Below are 21,375 nucleotides of genomic sequence, written 5' to 3' on the forward strand. Positions count from 1 at the left end.
GGGGGATGGCCAGACGGAGCCCCCTGGATGTACTGGTGGAAAGTGGACATAATGACGCGCTGCTCCGGCGCATGCTCCCATACCTGACCTGACCTCCCTCATCCGAGACATCCTCCTTACATGCTGTTTCCCTCCCCTCTTAATTAAATCTCTCCCCAAACATATTTTCATTCTTTCTTGATTCATCTCATGCTCTTCTCTCATCCTATCTTAACCGCTCTCATCTGTCCCTTCCCTCTTTAGGTTTTTTCCCCATCTGAATTTATATTACATTGTGAGTGGTTATTCTACTCGTTATCGAGCAGTGGCCAATCTGAGAACAAGCAACACTAATTAAGGAGGACCCCTCCGCCCCTCTCCCCCCCCACCCTCCATACCCCCGGTTGAACAAATCACTCCATGTTAAGTTTTTTTTGAGGTTATGATATGGGTTGACTGAAAAGTAATGGTGTAGTTGCCGGTATTGGTGGCAGTGATGTTTTTCACAATCATTTCCATGGAAACCCGCAAAAATTACTGTATGCACCTTATTAACATAAAATTATCAGATTCGTTAATTTTCAAGATAGAGAAGAAACTTTGGTATCAAATTGATCAGCATGGAAGGAGTCATCCGTTTATAACATCACATGCTAATTACATCATTTAGATATTCATTATTTGATGGAATTTACACATTTCTGTGAATATAGAATGATACCAAACAGAGCAAATCCTGCCAGAAGAACCAAATAATCTTCCCAACAACAAGCATATGCACCTCCTCACTGTCATGGTGAGCATCGCCGCAGATGATGTCTGACACGGTAAAACCACATTATCCCCAAAGAGCAACCATCTGTCTGCCAACCCAGACAATTGTTCCCGCTAATGCAAACCATTCAACCAGAAGGCATGGGATGTGATCGGCGAGTAAATAGAAACGTGTGGAGTGTGACGAGCACTCCCCGATCCCCATTGGTGTAGAACTATGTCTAATGGGGATCGGGGAAGTGCTCATCACACTCCACATGTGTGTATATATATATATATATATATATATATATATATATATATATATATATATATATATATATATATATATATATATATATATACATACATGTGGTTTATGCTTCCACATTGTAAGCAATAACAAACGGTGCTTCCCCATTGTCTCGGGTCGCTCACCTGCATTTATTTTATTTTATTTTATTTTTTCATTTATTTATATTTTCATTTACGGACGCTTTCCAACGATTCTGTGATTTTTCCCAGTTTATTGGCTTTAATATCCGTCAGCTCACGAAATTTCAGCTTTCTATGTCACCCGGAAGGTAGCGATCTTTCATATCAGTCAGTGAGTCAGTGGTTGGAATAACCTTTATATATTCGATGTATATGCTTCTTCCACGAATATTTTTTGACTTTGAATATAATGTTCAAAACTCCCATTTTAGCGTTTCTATGGTAACTATTAAAATCATCATTATAATCCAATTAAATGATATGCGTGTAACTTCTGTGCTGTTTGAGATTTAAAAAAAAAGAACAAGGGGAAATTGCTGTCAAAATGATCAGTGTGAGAAAAGTAACGCCTGAATTATATTTAAATACATAAAGTCGGATCGAGACTTTTCAAAATGAAAGGGCTCCACCGACTTATCCATTTAGTGCAAACATGATCAAAATAATCACCGTGTTCTATCGTTAATATATTTAGTATTCACTTTAGTAATGATCATATCATTGTTCATTGTATTAAATTTACCACCATAAATGATTGCTGTTCAATGTATAGACTGTCACTATCTGATGTACATCAAACACTCGTTTCCAATAAGCAGAGACGTCACGAGATGTACGATACGTTAATAACACTGAACAACAAATTTCAAAAAAATTTTTTTTACTGGAGATGTGTAAAGTGATTAAGACTAATTTGGGTACGCTGATTTCAAAAATCATAACCGTTTTGCTGTATCACGTCAGGATTTTCAGGAACAGAAATATTCCCATTGCCTAGAAGTCAGGATTTCAATGAAATTTACATGTCTTTAATATGTCTATTTCGTACAATTGTTGTTAACTTGTGTTATATTTCTTTCTTTCAGATAAAGATGAGTAGGCGTTCCTGTACCAATCATCCTGACAACTTCTGTTATGTCTGTGGTCGGTATACCAAAAAAGATCAACAGCGAAGTATATCTACAGCAGTGAAAATGAAGGCCGCCTACTTTCACTACTTCGGGTGTAAGGTGGGGACCAAGAACAGAGCTGGGCACCACACATCTGCTGCACAAGCTGTCACACAACCTTGACTCAGTGGTTGGTGGGCAAGCGCGCGAGCATGCCATTTGCGGTGCCCATGATATGGCGTGAGCCGCAGAATCATCATGATGATTGTTATTTCTGCTGCACAAGCATCGCCGGCTTCAACAAGAAGAATAAAGGTCACATCAAGTACGCTGACTGCGTCTCTGCTCGTAAACCTGTGCCTCATGATGACGAGAACCCCATTCCAACACCTCCAGCTGATCAGAACATAGCTGTAAGCAGTGGTGAAGAGGATGGTGATGATGAACCTTTTGAACCCGACACTCAAGAATCACACCTTCTGAACCAGGGAGACTTAAATGATCTTGTAAGAGATCTCTCGCTGTCAAAGGCGAAGGCAGAGCTGCTCGGATCAAGGCTGCAGCAGTGGAATCTACTTGAACCTAACACCAAGATATCCTTGTTCAGAGCACGTCACAGAGACATGGCTGAGTTCTTTGAGATGGAAGACACGATGACATTCTGCAGTGACATCAACGGTCTGTTGAAAGAACTTGGGTGTGATCACGATCCTGCAGACTGGCGCCTCTTCATCGACTCGGGGAAGAACAGCTTGAAGGCTGTTTTGCTCCACAATGGCAACGAGAAACCATCAGTCCCACTGGCTCACGCGTTCGGCATGACAGAGACCTATGAGACTATGCGGCAGCTGCTTGATTCCATCAAGTACAATGACTTCAACTGGCACATCTGCGGAGACTTGAAAGTGGTGGCGCTGTTGTTAGGGCTGCAGTCAGGCTACACGAAATACATGTGCTTCCTTTGTCTCTGGGATTGCAGAGACGACAAGAATCACTGGACGAAGAAAGATTGGGAAGAGCGAAAAGAGCATGTACCTGGTCGACACAACGTGAAGCATGTCGCCCTTGTCGACCCAGCCAAGGTTTTCCTTCCACCACTCCACATAAAGCTCGGCTTGATGAAAAGTTTTGTACGGGCAATGGATCTGAATGGGCGTGGGTTTTTATACCTCAAGGAAAAGTTTGGCAACACCTTGTCGGAGGCCAAGATCAAGGCTGGTGTCTTTGTTGGACCGCAAATCCGACAGATTATGAAGGACGAAGCTTTTCCGACAACTCTAAACCCCAAAGAGCTGGCAGCGTGGAGGAGCTTCAAAGCTGTGACGGACAACTTCTTGGGGAACGAGCGCGCGGACAACTATGAAGAAATAGTGCAGCAGCTGCTGGAGTCCTTCAGGAAACTTGGCTCCAGGATGTCCCTGAAAATCCATTTCCTACACCAGCACCTGAACTTCTTCCCTGACAACTTGGGAGCAGTCTCGGACGAGCACGGCGAGCGATTCCACCAAGAGATTTCACTCATGGAGACGCGTTACCAAGGGCGGCACAACCCGAACATGATGGGCGATTTCTGCTGGTTCCTGCATCGTGAAACTGACACAGAGCAGCACAAACGCAAAGCCAAATGCCTAAAGCATTTTTAATTACATTCTAGTGGAGTTTTTCTGTAATTTCTATAATTTTGAAGCATTCATGATGAAATAAATGAATAAATGAATTTTTGTAAATTTCATTGAAATCCTGACTTCTAGGCAATGGGAATATTTCTGTTACTGAAAAACATGACGTGATACAGCAAAACGGTTATGATTTTTGAAATCAGCGTACCCAAGTTAGTCTAAATCACTTTACACATCTCCAGTAAAAAATTTTTGTTGTTCAGTGTAATCACGATCACTGTCATTTTCATCGAATGGAGTTTCTCATGACTTGTTTACTCATCGTGCACACGAACATGCATCGGTGCAAAACAAACCAGATAGAAGACACGGACACGGACAAATGATTGGTAGATTGCAGAGCTTGTCACTACAGTACAAATGGGTGATGTTCCTCAGTTCATTGGTGGCGCGCTCTTTCTCGGACATCTTGAGCTCGAGGCAACCATCTTCCCCTTTGTTCCACCCGCTCATCCAACTCTCCCCATATGGTGTAGACAGGTATGTAGCGTTGACGTGTGACCACCTTCCCTTCATGATCCAGCACATCTCCACTGCAGTGATACAGTGGAATTACAAGGACATCTGTATCATCACAGCGAACAATGAGTCTGGAATGGGTTTTTGATAGATCGATGGCATGGAGCATGATTCTTGAAAATGTCGCTTCTTGGGTAGAGAACAGATGAATTGTGGGTAACTTATTGTAGGAGTGTAGTCCTCCAACAGTTACCTCCCACATAATGATTGGTTTGTATTGGAGCCCCATCTTTTTGAAAATTCTGTATCCGACAACACATTTATATATCATACATGTGTTACTGGTCTCACACTGATCATTTTGATACCAATTTTGCTTTTGTATCTCAAACAGTACAGAAGTTACATGCATTTCATTTAATTGGATTATAATGATGATTTTTAGAGTTAACATAGAAATGCAGCTGAAATGGGAGTTTTGACCTTTTTATTCAAAGTCAAAAATTGTTTTTGGAATAAACATTTACGGTATACTGTATTGTATGTATGTGTATATATATATATATATATATATATATATATATATATATATATATATATATATATATATATATATATATATATATATATATATATATATATATTGTTGTGGTTCTGCAAAACTGCATGCATCTAAGGCAATGGCACCCAACATACAGTGATCCCCAGGCAGTTATTTAATTTGTCCTCGGGGAGTTAGTCCTCCCCTCATGTCTTGTGGGTTAACGGGATAAAATGCGTTGCGTGTGTCTTGTAGTTCGGTCTAATAACTATCTCTGAATCATTTTCTGATTCCTACTCCAACCCTTTCCTTTTAGTCATAGTACAAAACAAGCATGCAAGCACACACGCCATTCAATAGGCAATTGATAATAAGCACACCATGATGCCTCCCCTGGCTCGGATCCACCACACCACTCCACTACACACTATACCACCCGCACATCGCCTGCCATTATTTCGTTCAAATCTGCGAGCCAATTCCCAACCGGCACCCTCACCTTATTTCACACCTTGCTCACCAAACCTCACCACTTTAACCATAAACGCCTCCTGCACACGGGAAAAATATTCCCGCACTCCCTCGTACCTCTGCATCGCAACAATTTGCCACTCTATTTTGAGGAACACTGCACGACTCGGATTATCCTCGGCACCGCACGACTCGGATTGTCCTCGGCACCGCACGATGCTTGACCGTGCGACAGACGTTAATAGATTGACCGCATCTCACCGGGGACGTCCCAGGTGAGTACCCCTATTGATATAACCCTCTCATCCAGTCACCAGACCATGGCCAGACCAGGGGCAATGAGGAGGGGTCGCGAGAAGGGCGATCCGTGAGTTTGGTTCTGGGCCCGGGTGTGCATTTTGGCTAATGAGGGGGCCGTGGGTGGCAGGGAAAATCCGTTGCTATTCGATATTCAGACCACATTTGGAGCACATTCAGGGCCGAGGTGCTGGCTCAGGGAGCATGCCCTATGTTGAGTCAGGAGCTCCGACCCATGCCAAAGCAGGTACGCAACTGAGATGGTTTCCGGTCCTGGAACCTGGCAGGGCATGGCTAGGGCCGCTGTGGCCCAATGGAGGAGCAGGATTCGGGCCACAGTGCGTCGCTTTCTGGTAATCACCCCACACTTCACCCTGGGTTTATAAAAAGGGGGAGTGCAGAGCCGTTAGACTCTCTTCGCTCTATGCTCAGCTCTTCGCTCACCTCTCTCCTCTTCAATTCGCTCCCTGTCTCACAATTGGTGTGCGATTGCCAGAACGCGCTTCTTCTTCTTAGAGAGCCTGATCCGAGGTGACTGCCGAGACTCCCTGCCGTGCTGTCGGTGTTCAGCCATCCCCATGCAGCCAGATGGACCAGTGCGGAGCGCACATTGCCACGAGCCCCAGCAAAGTAATTAAACAGGAGATGATGCGCCACATCACAAGGTGGTGATGCTCAGGCGGAGCGTCCCACAGAGGTAGACGCTACACATACAGGCATTTACACAACTAGCTCGGGATCTTTCTCCTTGTGCATCTATTCTCCTCTCTCTCTATCCACGCAACTATCCCGTCTCCTTTGGATGCACAAAGAACATCATTACTGACTCGCAATCCCATTTTCCGCTGGCATGGCACTGCACCCCCCACATTGCACTGCACCACACCTCTCACTCCCATACCTTAGACACAACCAGTATTCCTCCCACCTACCTCTCGCTAAGCGTGCTGGGTTGCGTTGGTCTGCCAACCATGCCAGGTATTGAGGTCATTTATCTTCACCTGCTTTCTTTCTCTCTGGCTATCTAATCTTCCGTGTGTGTGTGTGTGTGTGTGTGTGTTTGTGTATGATGGCACCTGTCTTAGCATAAATTAAGATTGTGGAAGATATAATGGGATAACTCTGCTCTGTGTCTGCTTTTGTAAGATTACTTGTCTTTTTCCACACCCCACAAATTCCTTGCTATCCCCTGCTGCACAGAAAATTAACCCCGTTCAATGTGCCACATACTTTTCCTCGCTTGATTGTAAATAAATGCTTTGTATAGAAATGTTTCCAGCTCGATTTCGTGTTTTTTTTTCCATCAGTCCAGCATGGTCCGCACCCTCATTTAGCCAGGATGTTATCCCCCAACATTTGGCAGTCCCGCTCCCAAGTACACTTGGCAGTCCCGCTCGGCTGCATCTGATCCGGTAAAGTGATCCAGTTTGAGCAAGTGCGTACTGAGGGCGTGTCCCCTGGTAATTAGATCACGTGACCTTTAGATAAATGGTGTTTATTAGACTGATGACTCTAAGTCACGTGGTCGAGATATTGGCCTTCCCAGTCGATTAGCAACCCGCCGTGTCACGAAGTTCTTTGTGTGTGACGGCCTACGATTCCAGGGAGTCTGGTGGGAACCCGAGGTCGCTCACCCCTTGTGGTCTTCGCCCCCAACCCCCGGTCCGCAACTATATATATATATATATATATATATATATATATATATATATATATATATATATATATATATATATATATATATATATATATATATATATATATATATATATATTTCCAAAAATGCAATGTTTGTTGTTATGAAGATTATTTGTTCCGTTTGATATTCTATCTTCTCATTCTATCTTCATGGAAAAATGCAAATTCCATAAAATAATGAATATTCAAATGAGATAATTAGCATATGTAATGTCATAAGTAGGTGACACCTTCCATGCTGATCAATTTGATACCAGTTTCTTCTCTCTTGAAAATTAACGAATCTGGTCATTTTATGTTAATAATGTGAATACAGTAATTTTGGGGGGGTTACCATTGAAAACTGTGATAAACATCACTGCCACCAATTCCTGCAACGATACCAGGACTTTTTCGTCATCCCATATCATAACCTTTAATGAAAACCATGGTATGATTTGTTTTACCAAAGGGAGGGGTGGTTCACATTGTATGCCTATTTGCCACAGCTCCATTATGCTAATGATATGTTGGGGCTGTAAAAACATTTGTCTCTGGCCTTTCTTCCTTCTGCCTTTTTTCCTTCTTCTTCCCTCTGTACTTTTCGATCTGGGCTACATTTGCTTCTTTTTGGCCATAAACTATTCTGTGTTGCAATCTCAGTGTTCTTTGGATTTAAGGCAAGGGTCAGATTTATATATATATATATATATATATATATATATATATATATATATATATATATATGTGTATATACATATATATATATATATATGTATATATATATATATATATATATAAAGATACATACCGGGCGTAGTGGCGTGCGCCTGTAATCCGGCCACTCGGAGACTTGGGTTGGAGGATCGCTTGAGGACAGGAGCTCTGCTCTGCGCTGGGCCGCACAATGAGAGGGTGTAGGGCAGCCCGGAATCATGGCGAAACCCAATCCTTATCCCTGTGTCATAAGAGGCGACCAGGGTTGCGTCAGGAAGGGCATCCGGCGTAAAACCTATGCCAAATAGTATGCGGATCATAATGGATGATCCGCTGTGGCGACCCCTAACGGGAGCAGCCGAAAGAAGAAGATATAAATAAAAGTACATATACATACACATATATTAGTACTGCAGCATAGCAAACCAATTGTTCGACTTTTCATAAAAGCACCAAAATTGGTACATATGTTGACTAATGTATTCTGAACAATTCTAGAAATGGAGCCACTCGAGATTTCTCCTTGGTCAGCTTTGGCGGCCATTTTCGAAAATGGCCACCATTCTACTTTAACAACATGGGATATCTGTCATTGTTATTCTCTTTGTAGGTTTCTCAGAGGTGATAAATACTCCGTGTGGTGTGCATTTACAAAGGAAAACAATACAAATGTCATTTGTGTTGATTTATTATATTTCCAACCATTGTATCGGGGAAAAATGGTCATTTTTATGGGAAAATCCATTTTCGCACACAGCATCAGTGACAGGTTCAGAAGTATTTTGTAACATGTGGTAACATGTGTTACATGTGGTAAATGCAGTTGAGATATGACACTCTCATCATGCTACATGTGGCCCATGTGCAAAACATGACCACCGTCGGATTCAAGTTCGAACCGTAGACACCGACGTCGTCGTCTTGGCGGTGATGGTAGCCCAGGCACTACCATGCGTGGATGAACTCTTGATTGCCTTTGGGACGGGCAAGAACTACCGCTACATCCCTGCCCATGAAATAGCTTCCTCCCTCGGTCCACAGATGGCACGTGCCCTCCCTGTCTTCCACGCCATGACCGGATGTGACACGGTATCAGCATTCGTGGGGCATGGGAAGAAATCTGCCTGGGCCACATGGAACTCGTTTCCAGAACTGACAGATTCTCTTGTGACCCTCACCACCACGCCAGTCAACATCCAGGATGACACAATGCACTGCATTGAAAGGTTTGTGGTGCTCCTCTCTGACCGCACCAGTCCATATACAGACGTCAACGAGGCCAGAAGGAAACTCTTCACCGAGAGATACTCTGTCCAGCGCATCCCACCTACCTACGATGCTTTGGAACAGCATGTGAAGAGATCAGTCTTCCAGGGTGGCTATGTCTGGGGGCAGGTCTTGGTCCCTCAACCCGTGCTTCCATCACCAACAAGCTGGGGCTGGCGGCAAACAGAGGATGGGTCCTGCGAACCGCTCTGGACCACACTCCCTGAGGCTTCAAAAAGCTGCTTCGAGCTGGTGTCGTGCGGCTACAAAAAAGGCTGTAGAAACCGCTGCAAATGCAAGAAGGCTATTCTGCAATGCACTGGACTGTGTGCTTGTGAAGGAGAATGGCAGTAGACAGACGCAGTTGACATGGACTGAGATATCGGCCGAGCTTAGAATGTGCAAATGCAAAGTCGCATTGCTTGTAAAAGTGTTGACTTCTTTATCCAGAGCCAGTACACTTGACCTCAAACTCGTGTTGTACGAGACTGATGTATGCGTGTACCATGTGTCCTGGTAGAGTGGTAGTAGGCAGTCAACCGTAGCTGCTTCAAAGTGAAGTGTGCAATAATTGGACTACATTTTCTGAGTTTGTCATTATCACGATTATCAGTTCCCTTTTCAAAATAGAGTAAAGTATGTAATCTATAATGCAATTTTTGTTGATTCCAAACCCATGGAATTAGATGAATATCATTTGACTTGTTCTCCAGGCAATCATGGGTACTTTTCAGCGAAAAGTTTCAGGAGAGCAGCAATTTACAAATCAAATAATGGCTTTTTTTTTACCGAAAATACTGGCTCATGATATTTGAATACGCCTTTTCATGGTCAATTTACTGAATTTTACACTTTCCTTATATCTACCACCAATACAATAAGAGCATATAGCCAATTTCGCCAAAGTATAATGGTGGCCATTTTGGAAAATGGTCGCCGAAGCTGACCAAGGCACAATCTCGGGTGGCTCCATATCTAGAATTGTTCGGAATACATTATTCTACATGTGTACCAATTTTGGTGCTTTTATGCAAATTTCAACAATTGATCTGAAATATCAGACTACGCTGCAGGACTATATATATATATATATATATATATATATATATATATATATATATATATATATATATATATATATATATATATATATATATATATATATATATATATATATATATATATATATATTAACAGGAAATAAAGGTTGTGTGTATATATGGGAAAATGATATGCCCAGACCAGCAATCAAACCCAGGTCCTTTGGAAAACCATACCAGTGCTCTGCCCTGCCATCTGAGCTACCTGGGTGACCCACAGGCTGAACACGCACTTCTCCCACATATGGATGCCACTCTCTTTCCACTGCTGCTTCCAGGGTACTCGCTGCCAACCACAGGAGCAACAAGAGCCTGTCCACGAGACGTTCTTCTCCCTGCGAGGGTCAAATTCCATGGATTTTCCAGAGGACCTGGGTTCAATTCCTGATCTGGGCATGTAATTTTTCTAACATATACACATAATCTTTATTTCCTGTTCATTTATAATTGTGTTACTCTGCTGCCTGTGGTGACTAATAGCGGTCATGGAGTTGGCTCCCTAACAGGGGAAAGACCCTCTCGTGGACAGGCCCTTTCTGCTCCTACGGTTGGCAGTGACAACACACACATTGATGAATCTCGATAAAGTATGTACAATTAGAATGCAAGTACGTCGACAAATGTTTTTTTGGATTTTTTTGCTTCCACTTATAATGGTGACATGTCTCTAAAATACGTACAATAAAACCACACAAACACCACACAAAACACGTGCTGGCGAGGGTCTGCATTTCTATGATTGCTTTTTCTCGTTTGAACTTGCAACCGTCATTGCCGATTCACTGGTATGGAAAATCCGTCAGTTGAATACCAAATTTATTTCAATACAATCGTATAGTATGCTCATCCATATACATGCACCGATGTGCAGGGTGCATCCTAAATTAAAAGTTCACTGCAAAAGCTTGCAAGTAGAGAAATTAAAAAAAAAAAATAGAAAGAAGCATTTGAAGAGGACTGGTGTGAAAACACATTACTTGTGTAATAAATGATTGGTCTCAAAGTCATTTTATGGTTAAAATTAATTCTCATCAATAATTTGGAGTACGTGTTTGCGTATTTAATAATTCATTTGAGGATAATATTTAATAATATCATAATATTTGAGAATATGTGTCATCCAATAGTTTGGTTTGCATTGTAACTTTTGGTAAAACCATGTAATGTCGACTATCATTGGATCGTTGCGTTCATCTTCTTCTTTTGGTTATTCTGCCTCCTTCAGTCCTGAAGATACTTGCAGAACTCCCGTCTCGATATAATGCAAATACTTTGGTAGTTTATTTATTTATTACAACTGTGTGTGTGTGTGTGTGTTTGTGTTTTTTTCTAATTTAAAAAAAAAATTGTTTGTTTATTTATTTATTTATTCTTTTATTTACTTTTTTATTTATTTATTTTACATATATATATATATATATATATATATATATATATATATATATATATATGTGTTTGTGTGTGTTTTTTATTTTCATTTTTTTACAATGCGTCTGAGCATGCAGTGACAGAGAGAAAAGGGTGGTTATTAACGTCAAACCATTGTCCTGGACAAATATATGACGGACAGCGAACCGAGACAGTATTTCGCCTGGCTTGTAATTTATGTCAATTTTGTTGACAGTAAATGCACACATTGCACTGCATCAGTGGAGCAGGAGTTTAAAACAATTCCATTTAACGTGACGTTTCTTTCTGCTGTAGTTTTAGTGAAGGCAACGGCCATGCATGAGATTTAAGGTTATTTCTACATTATAAGAAAGCTTGAGGTTTCAACTTCGGAGTGTATAAGGCAAAGTAATTTAATGCGAGTGAATTGAATTTGAAGTTTGACCGAATACATAAACCGATTGGGTGTACACCTGCAAAAGAAAATTGTGTGCGGCTGGAAAAAAATAAACCGGGAATATGTAAATTTGTGTAAGGAATGGATGGGAAGAGGCGTGGGAATGGAATTTGAATATGAATATGGTTATCAGACAGCACCGATGGGCCTTTCTCAGCGTGGAGAAGCTCTGGTTCACTGTGCAAAGATTGCATGAGTTTGCCAAACTTTGCAGTCAATGGGACAAGCTGCAGAGCCAGCACATTTGGCCTCTCCACAAATAATGTGAGGAAATGATCTCTTTCACACATGAACTTTCATCTTCAAACTTTCCAAAGCCCTGGGAAAGTGCCTTGAAATACGTCTGAAGCAGACAGGTGTGCAAACCACGTATGTACATGTACCTGTCGACAGGTATTTCTAATGAGATCGCGAAAAAAAAAAAAGGTTTGTATTTGCAGATGGTAGTGAATTTGATTATCCATGTGTGTTGGATTTATAGGTGTTTTGCGAACGAATGCTCGAGCATTTCCACCTGCACGTCGATCCGTGACATGAATTTTGGCTGCGAAAAAAGTGCAGAATACCGGCGCACCCTCACGTCACGCATGTACATACCTCACAACCTCACACCTCAAACTAGTTTGCTCCTCCCTATTGAAGAAAATTTCACATAATCATAAAACATTATTGTATGTATATATTATGTATGTAAGTATCCATTACTTCCTTAAAGACCTCAATTGTTCCCACCTTCTTGTGGGGTTGGCCAGATAAACATTCACGAACTGGCTGGCCAAGCTTCACATTTGACTGAAGGTGGTAGGAATTTGTAATAATTCCAGGATGCCAGCAAAAACCCACCTACTATTACAAAATACACCATGGCATCTTTAACGTCCACCTACAGCCACAGTAATGGCACACAGTCCTCAGGTAGAACATCCCTCCTATGGATGACACACTTTTTGATGCCTCACTCTGTATGTGAAACATGACGATGACAGTTTATAGCTGGATCAAGATTCGAACCCAGAACAGCTGAAAGGTGAATGTGCATATTTTTAAGCCATGCCTGCCAGCCCGTAATGTTATTGTGGGCCGGGGTTCGGTGGCGATAAACGACCACTAGGTGGAGCAGTAGGGCCGTCTCCCACCGAACACCCGGAATTAAAAGGTCGTCACCCCGGATAACTCCGGAGTCGACGGGCCACTTAAAGGACCGTGATCGCCAATTCTCTGACGGCGTGGGGTAGGGTCAATAGCCAAATTTCAATATACCTAAGTACCCACGTCGTCATTACCAGGGAAATCACACTCTCGGCCGACTCTGTCCGAACCGAGTCGCAGGTACCGACTCGGATCCGGCGTAACCGAGCGGAGTTACCAGAGCCGCGCCGGTCCCAATGACAACTTATGGCACCAACGGCCTTACTATTTCTCAAGCCCGAACCAGGCAAGGTCAATGGGAGAAAACACGGACAACTAATTGGAACATTTAACACGGGGGTTTATTTATAAGCAATAATCGGGGAGGGAGACACAGAGCAGAGTTATCCGAATATGCAGGCAATTTACAATGTACAAGGGAAAAGCACAACAATTCTACTTATCGGACAGGGCCCACGGACACACACACACACACACACACACACACACACACACACACACACACACGAAAATGGACCCCATGGGGTTTATTTCGGTTCCTCAGCCCAGGAGGAAAAGGCGAGCTGGGGACCAGAGCCTGGCCCAGGGTACCTTCCCGCCTCATGCGGTCACACAGACTCCAAACCACCATGGTGGGGCTCGAACCCACAACCCAAAGGCCACTGCCCACGACCCTGGTTGCTCAGTCACCAGACTTGCCCTCCAATGGACCACAGACCGCTCGAACCACGATCACCACTGTGAGCTCCTCAAAGGACCGCAGACTGCTCAAACCACGACCAAGACCAAGCCAATCACCACAATGACTGCTCACCACTCGACTTATTCCTCGGCGTTTTTGGCTTCTCATTGGCTGCGGTGTGCGTGCGATGCTCGCCCTTGGCTCATTGGGCAGAGGAAACACTCCATGCCCTTTTTTGGAGCGGAGCTCCGATCTGAGGCGATGGAAGGCCCGCCCACGTCTGTGCGCGGCACGCATGCACGTGAGGAAGGCCGATGGTGGCAGGAGCGAAGGAGGGATGTTGTTGTTGTAGTTGATGTTCCATTGACACTCCAACCACCGAGACCGACCACCGAGACCGACCACCGAGACCGACCTGGTACCAAAGGAAAACCTAACTTAAAAATAACTTGCCGCGCACACACAAAATTCCCATTAGACAGAAGGAGGGATTCTAACGATAAACACGTACTTATCAAAATAACTAAGCTTAGGGACTGCTGTCTGTTTGTGTGCAAATGGCTGCCAGATTCGTAACACTATTGTTGCGGTCACCGGATTTGGACTAATGTCCCGATCCCAATCCTGACGAACCCATGTAACGGTAGACCACCGGGTGGACTCGATGTCAAATCTTCCACCCACACGATCACCGATTTAACATCAGATCGTCGAAAGAGATCAAAATCCATCTGCTGGGAAAGCCAAATCGATCTTTCCATCATTTTTCGGTGTACAGAAAGCATTAACGAGAACCTGACGCTCGATCTGGATCACCCGTCAAAACAGGATGGAAGCCTGAGCGGTGGCTTGGACAATTTGGCAGTGGTTTTATAAGACCTCCTGTGAGGTAATGACACCAATTTCCTATGGTCGTGCTTTTTAACCACGCTGGGGTTAATAGGCTAATGATGAACCACGAACCAGCTAACACAAGTAAATTGAAGTAATCAGATTTAGTAGATGGTGGAAGGGAGATTGGAGGAGAGAAAAGCATGTATCAACAGCAATTACAGAATCAATGTACAGCATTGAACTATAAAAGTTTTTAGATACAGATCATAGAGTAATGATTCCCCCGTGCCCATGATAACTCGTTCAACTTAACCATTTAACTTAGCCATTCACTTGACAAATACCATGACAAACTGGGGAATTCACAAACAAAGATGATCGGCAATCGTGGAGGTGGGAGCCTGACAAAGTCTATGGAGGCAGTTTGGCTCCAGTCCTGGTAGGGGAGGTGGGGGTGAGGATGGGGGTGGGATGTGGACTGATCGCTCTGCACGCTGATCGAGGAAGGAACAAGGGATGAAGCTTCTTCAGCAAGGTGCAACACAGTAGCCTTCTCTGTAGGTTCGGCATGTCCAGCAGGACCAAAGCGAAAAAAAATCCTCCTCTTCAGACTCCACAGAACAATTCGCGTCTGCCATTTTCAATCACTTCTTTCAGCCACATCTGCAGGCGTTCTCCCGCTCATTTTCATTTGGTAATCTTTTTGTTCTTTTTACTTGGTTATTTTTTTCAGCACTTGTCATCTGCCAATCCTAGATAACAGCCCCAGTGTATGATAAACGAAACCACGTGGCCAACAGCTCCATTCACAAGTCTTAACGGTTCTTCCCCCTCCTGCAGTGATACTAATTGCCCGTTTAGCAGCCTCAAGACCTTGTATGACTTAAAAATAACACTTAATGATGGGGTAACAGTGTGGAAAGATCACAATTAAATCTATATTGGCATATTACAACACATTGTGATATTTGTGCACAAATATCATGCTCTTACACTGAACATTAAAAAAATGAAGTAACGATGCTACGTTACCCCTCTTAACCCCGATCACGTCAGGTCAGGTATGGAAGCATGCGACGGAGCAGTGCATTGCTGCATCCATTTCAGGTAGTACTCCAGGGGCCTCCGTCTGGCCATCCCCCAGGCAGATGCCTGGCCCATCCCCATTCCTTGAGATGCTGATCAACCCGCTGCAACCATGAGGCACGTGATTGGCCCATTGGCCTCCTCCACTCACAGGGCTTCCTCGCTGAGAGAATCTGGTGAGCAGGATCATCGTCAGGAAAACGAGCCACATGTCTATACAGCCGCAGCTGACGCTCACGGACTATGCAGGTAACAAATCTCATTTGAGTCTCTCTCAGCAACCGCTCGTTGGACACAAAGTCCAACCAGCGATAGCCAAGGATTCTCCGAAGAGACCTGGTACCAAAGGAATTAAGTCTCTGTCTCAGATCCCTGGTCAGACTCCAAGTCTCACATCCATAGAGATAGACTGAAAGCAGCAAGGTCCTTAAGATTCAGACTTTCGTCCTCCTGTACAGGTACCGGCAGCGCCACACCCCATGATCCAGTGAATCCATGACTCCCCAGGCCCGACCCAGATGTCTATTGACCTTTGCCTAACAGCCAGCAGAGACATGAATATCACTGCCAAGATAAGTGAATCTCTCCATGACCTCAACATCCTCACGACAAACAGGTACAGACAAGATAGCAACATCCAAGATGTCATGGAAAGCCTGGGTCTTAGTTTTGACCCAGGAAACCTGTAATCCCAGCAGCTCTAATTCCTCATTCAGCACATCGAGGTCCCCCAAAAGGATCTCCAGAGTCTCCACAAAGATGACTGCATCATCTGCGAAATCAAGGTCAGAGATCTTGACGTTCCCAAACGATGCACCGCAGCTTGATCTCTCCGACATCCTTCCCAGAATCCAATCGATACAAGCGCTGAAAAGTGTGGGGGCAAGAACACACCCCTGACGAACTTCAGTAACAACTGGAAATAAGTTGGAGATGGTATCACCACATCACGAAGCACTCTCAGTTCCAGAGTATAGTTCAGACATCAGATTGATCAGTTTTAGTGGCACCCCACAAAGACTGAGAATCATCCAGAGGGCATCATGATTCAATGAATCAAACACTTTGCAGAGCTCAATATCGGCTGCAAGCAGTTCCTGCTGAAACTCTCCTCTCCATTCAAAGAGCAAAGATACGGTCAATCATTGACCTCATTGTTGTAAAGCCGGACTGCTCTGGTTACTGGTGCTCAAGCAGATGGTGGCAAACCCTGTCAAGAATTATCCAAGCAAAGACCTTGCCCAGCACTGATAGCAATATCATCTCTCGGTAGTTGTTGCAGTCCTGGCGATCACCCTTCCTTTTCCAGAGAGGGACAACAAGGCCCCTCTTACAGTCAGTTGGGATGATGCCTGTGTTCCAGGCAGATCACAAAACTGCATGCAACGACATGAGTACAGCATTTCCACCAGCCTTGAGAAGTGGATACCATAGATCCCAGGAGCTTTACCCCATTTCAGCCAGTTCACTACAGCCTCTGTTTCCCCAAACCAAGGTGGATCACAGTTGGTTGGAGGGACAGCAATAGGGATAGTAACCAAGTACTCTGGTATATCCTCCAGCGATCATCAACAAGCACATGGTTAATCTCCTTTGCCACACCACCAGCATTGGAATACCAAGTCTAGCCTATGGGCACTGTAACCATGAACAAGCCACCCTAAGTCCATGACTTCTTGCAAAGTCAAGGAACTTAGTGCTATTCTGGTTCACAGTTCCAGACCCATGGGGACCAACACGTGTCTTGTAGCCATCCCTATGAGTTTAAGTTGATGCATTGAAATGTCCCAAGACTGGAAGAGTATCTCTCCTGGGGCACTGATCAACCACAGACGCGAGCATGGCATGAGAATGCGTCCTTCACGATGAGATCACGTGCCTCAGTTGGATCATATTCAGAGACCAGGGAAACGACATCTAAAGCCTGCATCTCACTGGGCTGCGACAGCTCGCGACTAGTTGGAGACACAAAATAGCGATAAAATAGCGATAATTTTCACTTGGAATCACACTGAATTTATTTTTGCGTATGTCTCACGAATATCTCACATTTGCGTATGTCTCACGTCATTGAGAACAAATTGCGATATAATTACGAAACTCTCAGGGGTCCCAGGACAGATTATCATTTTTTTCTCCAATCAGTCACAATTTAGTTTCATCGGTCGCCAATCCCTCACAAAGTTTTCTCACATTTGTCGCACCTTCTGACTCACGGAAACTACATTGAGAAGGGTTTGAGACTTGTTCGAGACAACCGTGACGACTCTGCGACTATTTTGAGAGAAAATTTGTCGCACTAATTTTTTGAACATGTTCAAAATTCCAGCGACACCAGAGCGACGTCCTGTGACTCACGCGAGGAAATTGAGAACCAGCGCGAATGTTTCCAGACATTTTGGAGAATCCCGTTCGCATTTTGTCGCGAGCTGTCGCAGCCCAGTGAGATACAGGCTTTAGGAGTGACAAATCCTTTGTCTCATCATACGCTCGTTGACCGGTGTTACCACAATTATCATTGGAGTCAGCTTGGACACAGCTACAGCACCTCCTTGGGCATGGTAACCATCAGAGTGACAAGACCAATAGTGGGTGTAACCACCCAAAATGATTTCACCACTATCTGGTCTCTGAACCTCAGAGAGTACTGCAATACTGATGTTCAAACTGTTGTGCTCAGATGATATCAGAGACAGGAGATCATCCTTTCTTCGGGATAGGACATTCCAGGCATCCACCTGAAGGGACCGCTTCAGGTTAACTCAAGGAGACCGCCGTCTGTTGGATGACACCTCAGCACAACTCCGACACACACTCCCACAATCCAACCCAGGAAGATTACCCAGTGTTTTACCTCCTATCATCAAAGGGTGGGGGACCCGAAGGCTTTTCCCCAATCCCATCATCTGGTGATCTGCCCTGTGAAGGGCAGCTGCACAGGAGGTACTCGTACTCCCACGGAGTGGGTTTTGAGTTTTAAATCGCACAGCAGCAACAATACGTATGCATCTGTACATAGTTACATGTGACATATAAACAATTTCGAGCCTTTTCTTATTTCTTGTGCACCATTAATTATAGTAATCAGACCAGCATACAGGAACGAAGCTCGGTTTAATAATGAATCGTCATCGAACAGGAAATGACAGAGATTCTACAATACTAGATCTACATGATCTAGTAGGCACACAACAGTTCGTAATGTTGGCCATCTATCTATAATTCCAGCAATGTGTGTGTGTGTGTGTGTGTGTGTGTGTGTGTGTGTGTGTGTGTGTGTGTGTGTGTGTGTGTGTGTGTGTGTGTGTGTGTGTGTGTGTGTGTGTGAGTGAGACCGCTGTTTCTCGACAACCACTGGTCCGATCTAATTGAAACTTGCCAGGTATATTGCTGGGGACCTTACTATGTGCCTTTTCAAGGTTTGATATTAATCAGACAAGTGCTTCCCAAGTTATGGCCATTTATTTACCAACCAATGACAGGACACGTTGCTGCGGCCATTTATTTACCAACCAATGACAGGACACGTTGCTGCGTAGGTGTGGCCGATGGGGAAGAGAACCTCAGTCACGTTCGCCATGACGGGTTTCATCCCTTCTCTTTGTGTTTTTCCTTGCGAAAAGGCAAAATACGTTGGCGCTAATTGAATAATTGGCCATTAAAACTAATAATTTATCAAAACGTTGGCAGATCCAGCAGCCTCCGCATTCTTGCCCTGGACGACGAAACAAAGAAGCGCTGTTTCCTCAGCAATGTTGTTTATGAAGAGGTGCTAACGAGATAAAGGTGTGTACAAGGAGACAATTTTTATTATTATTACTTACGAAATCTAAAGATTTCGTAAGTATATTGATGCCTTCCGTTTCTGTTTGTTTGTTTGTTTGTTTGTTTGTAGGCACGATAACTCGAGAACGGAAGAAGCTGCCAATATCAAATTACACCACGTGATTCAGGAGGGTGATGGCTAGTGCTGATTAGATTTTGGTCAAAATCGGTCAAAGGTCAAGGTCACAGTGAGGTCAAACATAATTCCGTAAATTCATGTGGAGAAATGGAGTATTTTTGCTTCGCTCGACGTTACGAGTTCGTTTTAACTTCGATTTTAATTTTGTCTTCGGTTTTTGCGATCGCTTAGGACGCTTAAAACTCGGTTGTCGAAATTCTGGAACAGCGATGAATAACTGATATATATAATAAATAATAAGTCTTTTATCAGATTCTTCTGAAAAGTAATACACCAATTATCTGGCATATCCTGCTGGTACTGAATCACTTTTTAAAAAATAAAAACAAAAAAATGGAATTTTTATAAGAAATCTAGTTTTTGTCTGGGACTCATTATCTGCAAACCACAGTGCAAAATCGTAGACCACAATGAATTCAGAATTCAAGCTCCCCTTGGGCACTGACTGATTCATGCTTTTATTAGACAAGGTCAGAGGTCAAGTTGACGATTTCGTAAGTACCAGTCTATGACTGCTTGTTTATTTATTGAATAAAAATTGTTCCGAAAATAATTTATCAAAAAAAGTGCACAACTTTTTTTTTGTTTCCAATTGTCAAAACGTGGCGTTTGGAAGTGTTAAGGAATTCAGCTCTACTCAACATGTTTGCCAACGAAATACATCTCAATTTGGTGGTATGCTTTGCAAACTTTTTTTTTAAACTATTTTCAAACTAAAACAATTCGAACATGGAATACCTAATGACACTGTATTTTCAGGTCTCCTACAAATCCTACCCTGTCGCCTCACCATGGCATAGGAGTGGCAATGGTCAATGGCAGTGAATGTCATCGGTCGCAAAGACAGGGAGGTAAACCTGATTTTAATTTGGATTTTAATTAACTCTGTGTGTGTAAGTATCACAGCAGTTGTTACTTCAATGAAAGCGATAATTCGTGGAATGATGTGAACATTCCGTATGGGCACGCACTACTTCTGGATAGTGATGACTTCCTGTTTTCTAATAATTTCTCGATTTCTTATGCGCATTTAATGATAAGCACAATGCCCCAATCCAGTCATCGTTTGTGGTTGTTGTGTGGTTGTTGTTTCTGGCACACGGTTTGAAAGTTTTTTTTTTTGTATGTACGGCCACGCACATACGGGCACGCACGTACGGGCATGCACTAGTACATAAAACGATGGAAAAATTAATTGTGTGAAAAGGCTGAGAAAGGTTATGACATTGTACAAAAAAATCGAGTTGTTAGATACGTGGCAAGAGGTGAAAGTACGGCATCTGTGGGCCGCCATTATGGGATCAATAAATCGACTGTGCGGTAAACGTGAGTCAACTGTCCGTGCAAGTGTTCCTGCCAGCAAAATGCAAACGTCTCATTCTAGTCCCGTGATCCTCTTACTGAAAGGATGGAAAAAACACTTCATGTTTGGGTCGAGGACCAAACAGAAAAAATGCCTTTGAGTGGACCAGTGTACGGGAGAAACCATT

General features: G+C 43.4%; 1 protein-coding gene across 8 annotated transcripts in view; it reads left to right on the plus strand.

Annotated features, from left to right (window-relative positions):
• The window catches only part of LOC147012031 (phosphoinositide 3-kinase regulatory subunit 5-like), a 325,466-nt gene that overhangs the window by 153,942 nt on the left and 150,149 nt on the right, over positions 1-21,375 (plus strand). The window contains exon 1 of one of the 8 annotated variants that reach the window (XM_085858070.1): positions 4,179-4,276. The exons of 6 other annotated variants lie outside the window; for them this stretch is intronic. The gene's annotated coding sequence lies outside the window, so the exon portion shown is untranslated. Of the gene's footprint in view, positions 1-4,178; positions 4,277-20,717; positions 20,737-21,375 lie in introns of those variants that run through there. One more of the 8 variants, XM_085858077.1, reaches the window with a different exon arrangement.

This window comes from Eptatretus burgeri, chromosome 15, assembly GCF_056783735.1.
Source record: "Eptatretus burgeri isolate ZD-2024b chromosome 15, Ebu_testis_v1, whole genome shotgun sequence".
Lineage (NCBI taxonomy): Eukaryota > Metazoa > Chordata > Myxini > Myxiniformes > Myxinidae > Eptatretus > Eptatretus burgeri.